This window comes from Bos indicus, chromosome 1 (assembly GCF_029378745.1).
Source record: "Bos indicus isolate NIAB-ARS_2022 breed Sahiwal x Tharparkar chromosome 1, NIAB-ARS_B.indTharparkar_mat_pri_1.0, whole genome shotgun sequence".
In the NCBI taxonomy this organism is placed as follows: Eukaryota; Metazoa; Chordata; class Mammalia; order Artiodactyla; family Bovidae; genus Bos; species Bos indicus.
Window position 1 is genome coordinate 48,322,739 of NC_091760.1, and position 6,734 is coordinate 48,329,472.

General features: G+C 40.0%; 1 non-coding gene across 1 annotated transcript; it reads left to right on the forward strand.

The window, feature by feature from the left end:
* Positions 1-4,897: 4,897 nt before the first annotated feature.
* On the forward strand, positions 4,898-4,969 carry TRNAF-AAA (transfer RNA phenylalanine (anticodon AAA)). Its single transcript has one exon. It is a non-coding gene; the product is annotated as a tRNA-Phe (tRNA).
* The last annotated feature ends 1,765 nt before the right edge of the window (positions 4,970-6,734 follow it).

Consider the following 6,734-nt stretch of genomic DNA (forward strand, 5'->3'; position numbering starts at 1 on the left):
TACTTTTTTGCTGATAAGAAAGAACTAGTCACATTGCAAATTTACTGGTCTCTTAAGCAAAGTGAACCCCAACTCTCTCAGACCATCCTAACCCCTAAAGTCCTCTCAGTTCTGTTCAGTTGCTCAGTCATGTCTGACTTTTTGTGACCCCCATGGACTGCAGCATGACAGGCCTCCCTGTCTATCACCAACTCCCGGAGTTTACCCAAATTCATGTCTATTGAGTTGGTGATGCCATCCAACCATCTCATCTTCTGTTGTCCCATTCTCCTCCTGCCCTCAATCTTTCCCAGCATGATGGTCTTTTCAAAATGAGTCTGCTTTTTGCATCAGGTGGCCAAAGTATTGGAGTTTCAGCTTCACATCAGTGCTTCCAATGAACACTCAGGACTGATCTCCTTTAGGATGGACTGGTTGCATCTCCTTGCAGTCCAAGGGACTCTCAAGAGTCTACTCCAACATCACAGTTCAAAAGAATCAATTCCTTGCCGTCAGCTTTCTTTATGGTCCAACTCTCACATCCATACATGACTACTGGAAAAACCATAGCCTTGACTAGATGGACCTTTGTTGACAAAGTAATGTCTCTGCTTTTTAATATGCTGTCTAGTTTGGTCATAACTTTCCTTCCAAGGAGTAAGTGTCTTTTAATTTCATGTCTCTACTACTGCACAATTACACTCATCTCACATGCTAGTAAAGTAATGCTCAAAATTCTCCAAGCCAGGCTTCAACAATATGTGAACCATGAACTTCCTGATGTTCAAGCTGGTTTTAGAAAAGGCAGAGGAACCAGAGATCAAATTGCCAACATCTGCTGGATCATGGAAAAAGCAAGAGAGTTCCAGAAAAACATCTATTTCTGCTTTATTGACTATGCCAAAGCCTTTGACTGTGGGGATCACAATAAACTGTGGAAAATTCTGAAAGAGATGGGAATACCAGACCACTTGACCTGCCTCTTGAGAAATCTGTATGCAAGTCAGAAAGCAACAGTTAGAACTGGACATGGAACAACAGACTGGTTCCAAATAGGAAAAGGAGTATGTCAAGGCTGCATATTGTCACCCTGGTTATTTAACTTCTATGCAGAGTACATCATGAGAAACGCTGGACTGGAAGAAGCACAAGCTGGAATCAAGATTGCCAGGAGATATATCAATAACCTCATATGCAGATGACACCAGCCTTATGACAGAAAGTGAAGAGGAACTAAAAAGCCTCTTGATGAAGGTGAAAGAGGAGAGTGAAAAAGTTGGCTTAAAGCTCAACATTCAGAAAATGAAGATCATGACATCTGGTCCCATCACTTCATGGGAAATAGATGAGGAAACAGTGGAAACAGTGTCAGATTTTATTTTGGGGGGCTCCAAAATCACTGCAGATGGTGACTGCAGCCATGAAATTAAAAGACACTTACTCCTTGGAAGGAAAGTTATGTCCAACCTAGACAGCATATTCAAAAGCAGAGACATTACTTTGCCAACGAAGGTTCGTCTAGTCAAGGCTATGGTTTTTCCTGTGGTCATGTATGGATGTGAGAGTTGGACTGTGCAGAAGGCTGAGTGCTGAAGAATTGATGTTTTTGAACTGTGGTGTTGGAGAAGACTCTTGAGAGTCCCTTGGACTGCAAGGAAATCCAACCAGTCCAATCTGAAGGAGATCAGCCCTGGGATTTCTTTGGAAGGAAAGTTTCAGCTAAAGTTCAGCTAAAGCTGAAACTCCAGTACTTTGGCTACCTCATGTGAAGAGTTGACTTATTGGAAAAGACTCTGATGATAGGAGGAATTGGGGGCAGGAGGAGAAGGGGACGACAGAGGATGAGATGGCTGGATGGTATCACTGACTCGATGGACATGAGTCTGAGTGAACTCCAGGAGTTGGTGATGGACAGGGAGGCCTGGCGTGCTGTGATTCATGGGGTTGCAAAGAGTCAGACATGACTGAGCGACTGAACTGAACTGAATGGAAAGCCATTTAAAATTGATCAACTTCATCTACCAACTCCCACATAACTTCAGTTCATATTGACCTGTCGTAATTTTCCAAAATCTAAATTGGTTGTATCATGAGTGTTGACACTAGATTACATTCAGTTCTGCACTATGTGTCATTTTATACTGCTGGCTTATATTGCTGATAGAAGGAAAGGAAGAAATGGAGGCAAAAATTTCTTATGAAGAAAGATAAACAGATAATGTTGATGCTGACAATGTTTTCTTTAACCTATGACACTTTTCTGGTAGGTCAGTTGTAAAAAATCTTCCTGCAATGTAGGAGACCCAGTTTGGATACCTGTGTTGGGAAGATCCCCTGCAGGAGTGTATGACAACCCACTGTAGTATTCTTGCCTGGAGAATTCCATGGACAGAGGAGCCTGGTGGGGGCAGTGCACAGGGTCACACAGAGTTGGACACAACTGAGTGACTTAGCAGAAGCAGAGTGATTCTGAACAACAACTGAGAGACCCAGTACATAGTAGATATGGAATAAACATATGTGTCTTGTGAATAACTAATTCATTCATAAATAAATAGAGAGATTACAGTAATATAATTGCCTAAATTCCCAAATTTTATTTACTTTATCCTGTGGCACAGGTTAAAATACATTGTATGTTCTTTTTCTCTCTGATTACTGTGAAAAGAGGTGAGTGATTTGCCACTGATGGTTAAATATTGATTTTTATCTTTAAAAAAAAAACAAGCATTGATATCATATTGAATTTGTGATTTTTAAAGTATTTAAAACCTATTATTATAGTCTATGAAACAACCCCAAATCACCCTACTATACATCTAAAACTAACACAATATTGCAAATTAACTGTACTTAAATTTAAAAAACATATTATGTCACTTGTAATCAGACGTAAGAACAAGTAAATATTGACTTAATTTCTCTTAAAAGAATCCACTTGTGATTTTTTGTTTGTTTTTCCATACATTTAAACAGAGAAAAAGTATAAATTCAATTTATATTTGACAGTTTATTTATTCCATGGTTACTGTTAGAATTAGGAAAGCCATTTTTAAAAGTTCAATGACCCTGTTAGTAAGCTATGATCACAATCAGGTCTCATTTTGAAAACTCGGTTTCTATGGAAACAGTGAGTATCATTATTTATTACAGTCTGATTCTAGTAAAGAAAATTAACCACACATCTGCTGAAAATTGTTTTTGGGAAGGAATTTTGATTGTCATTAGTAGTTATCAGTAGACAAAATCACTAGAGAAGATTTTGGTTTGGAATTATGATTTAGTATATGTGGTGCTGAAGCAAGCACTGGGATTATGATTTGGGATTGCACAGAGAAGTTCAGTTGAACCTGACAAGTCTTTTTTTTTTTTTTCCTCTTGTAATATTTTTTTAATTTAATTTTATTTTTAAACTTTACATAATTGTATTAGTTTTGCCAAATATCAAAATGAATCTGCCACAGGTATACATGTGTTCCCCCTCCTGAACCCTCCTCCCTCCTCCCTCCCCATACCATCCCTCTGGGCCGTCCCAGTGCACTAGCCCCAAGCATCCAGTATCGTGCATCGAACCTGGACTGGCAACTCGTTTCTTACATGATATTTTACATGTTTCAATGCCATTCTCCCAAATCTTCCCACCCTCTCCCTCTCCCACAGAGTCCATAAGACTGTTCTATACATCAGTGTCTCTTTTGCTGTCTCGTACACTGGGTTATTGTTACCATCTTTCTAAATTCCATATATATGCGTTAATATACTGTATTGGTGTTGTTCCTTCTGGCTTACTTCACTCTGTATAATAGGCTCCAGTTTCATCCACCTCATTAGAACTGATTCAAATGTATTCTTTTTAATGGCTGAGTAATACTCCAAGAAGTTCAGTTGAACCTGACAAGTCTTAAGAAAGTGCCCAATGTATTCCAGAGTCTCAGGCAATTTTCTTTCCTGTAAAAACAATGTTCTTTGCTATTCTTTACTCAAGAAGAGATAATTGATTCCAGTATTTATTTCTCTAGAAAGGTTCAGAGAGAAATTCTCCAGGAGGAAAATCTTCCAGTTCCTTGATAGATGTTTTCTTTTTTGTGCTATCTCCTTACTGTCTACACAAAGCTGCAAATACTGTGGTGGTGGTTTAGTTGCTAAGTCATGTCCAACTCTTGCGACCCCATGGACTGGGAACCTGCCAGGCTCCTCTGTCCATGGATTCTCCAGGCAAGAATACTGAAGTGGGTTGCCATTTCCTTCTCCAGGGGATCTTTTTGACCCAGTAATCGAACCCAGGTCTCCTTTTGCAGGCAGATTCTTTACCGACTGAGCTACAAGGGCAGCCCTGAGCTACAAGGGAAGCAAACACTGAAGTGGACTTAAATCCCCACTGAGGGCCAACAGTCTGACCATTTACCAGCAGATTTATTAGAGCTGTGGAGACCGTTTAGCCTGGCAAATTCTGGGCTTGCTATAAGTACCACATGTTTCTTGGAAGTTTTCGTGAATTGATACTGTGACTGAACCTCTTAGCCATAATTTCAGTGTCCAGTCTCCTCTTCACACTTAAAGATAAGATACTGCTTTCATGAGGAGTGATGTAACCAACTGAAAGTATATTTCTAGGCCTCTGTTTGAAACAGGGGTAGGCATGTGACTAATGCTTTGGCTCAGTCAGTGCTTTTTACATGATAAAAAGTGATGCAGTGGGGCTTCCAGCAAAGCCCCCAAATTTAGGTTGCTTCAACCAGCAATTTCCTTTCTGTCTGTACTCATTTCATCTTCTTCTACTTGCAGTGAGAATATGATGGGACAGGGTGGAACTTCATCCAGTGCCAATATGAGGAAACTGCACAGAAAGGCACATAATGCTATAGGTGGGGAGACAAAGAAGGAAGAGGATTTGGGGACACTCTTGACATTGCAGACTTCCCTGGTGGCTCAGACGGTAAAGCGTCTGTCTAAAATGCAGGAGACCCAGGTTCAATCCCTGGGTAGGGAAGATCCCCTGCAGAAGGAAATGGCAACCCACTCCAGTATTCTTGCCTGGAAAATCCCACGGATGGAGGAGCCTGGTAGGCTACAGTTCAGGGGGTCGCAAAGAGTCGGACATGACTGAGCGACTTCACTCACTCACTTGACATTGCAGAACCTCTGTACCGCCCCTAATCTACTACATCCTGTCTTCATTTTACATGGGGGAAAAATGAACATCAGTGTTTTAATCAACTGTGATTTTAGGTCTCTCTCAGCAGCACATAAACATATTTTTCACTGACTTTCATTACATAAAATGAAGTGTAGATTATACATTCCCTTTTGTTACTCCATACTGTTTTGCTTTCTGAAGTTTCTTCAGACTGTATTGTCACATGGCACATAGCTTGGCATAGTCTTCATTTGCTCAGTACTGTTTTCACTGAATATCAGAAGAGTAATATCTCTATTCTTTTTCATGATATTTACCAGAAATAAAATACATGTCATTAGAGAAGAGTTATACCTAGAGAATCCCCATGTACAGAGAAGCCTGGAAGCCTGCAGCTCATGGGGTCACAAAGAGTTGGACACAACTGACCAACTAAACACAGCACACAGCACAGAGAAGGGGAAGGGACACAGGGGGAGAGGAGAGGAATATTGAGAAAACAGGCCAAGAAACAGTTGTTACTAAAAATTCAACATGAGAGAGAAAGTTATCAGTTTCAGGAGGCCATGATTTGGTTTGGAGTCGTACCAAGTTACTTCCTTATTTTCCAGCTTTATAAAGTGAGTTCAAATAGGTTATCTGAGACAAATTTAGATCAAGAAACAAAGTTTTATAATTTATTATCCTAGATAATATACTGTTTAGGTTTCACATCTAGATGTTTAGCTAAGGTGATAACAAACAGTTTATTCCAGATAATGTCCGTAATATATCAATCGGTTGGTGACAGCCCACATTTCCACTTTCAAGAAATGGAAAATTTAAAGCTTTTCAAAGGGCATTTTTATTGTTGTTGTTTGCTTTTAAGTGAGATAAGGTACTTCTTTCCAGCAGGCAAATAAAATTTCCAGTAGCTAGAAAGATACTTCTGACAGAAATTCCTCAAAATATTAAAAGGTCCTCCACAAGAAAATGTATACATATTACCTCCTTCTCTTCTCTTTCCAATATTTTCACATAATATTTATAGGAAAGGTTTTAATAGACACATCCTATATTAACTATTCCCTTCCCCAGTAGTAATACATTTCTTATTAGTGGGTCACATTGTCATCTAAAATAAAAATCACTTTTCTGCTCTCCCACTGCTTAATAACTAGGTGTAGCCAGTAGTTTAAATTCCTCCAGTAAAAATAAGCAGACATGTAAAGTGGCATTAAGGGATGTTTCCTAGATAGAGAGGAAAAACTCTTTCTCCTTTCTTAATATAATGACACATCGAACCAAGAAGAGGTGGAAGACACAGGCTAAAGACGGCAGAATAGAGATGAGACTTGGTAGAGGGCCTGAAGCACAGAGCCCCACCCAACCCACCCATCAGCAGAGAACAGACCTCTGGATGTCTTTTAATGTGAGATTCTTTATTCTCTCTTTGCTTCCTTCCTTCCTCTCAAACCTAATCCTAATTGATACGGTACCTATATGCTATAGTACCTATATCCTATATCCTACCCATATCTGAGCAGCTTCCTGGGCAGCTCTGCCTGCAATGTGGGAGACCTAGGTTCGATCCCTGGGTGGGGAAGATCCCCCGGAGAATGGCATGGCAACCCACTCC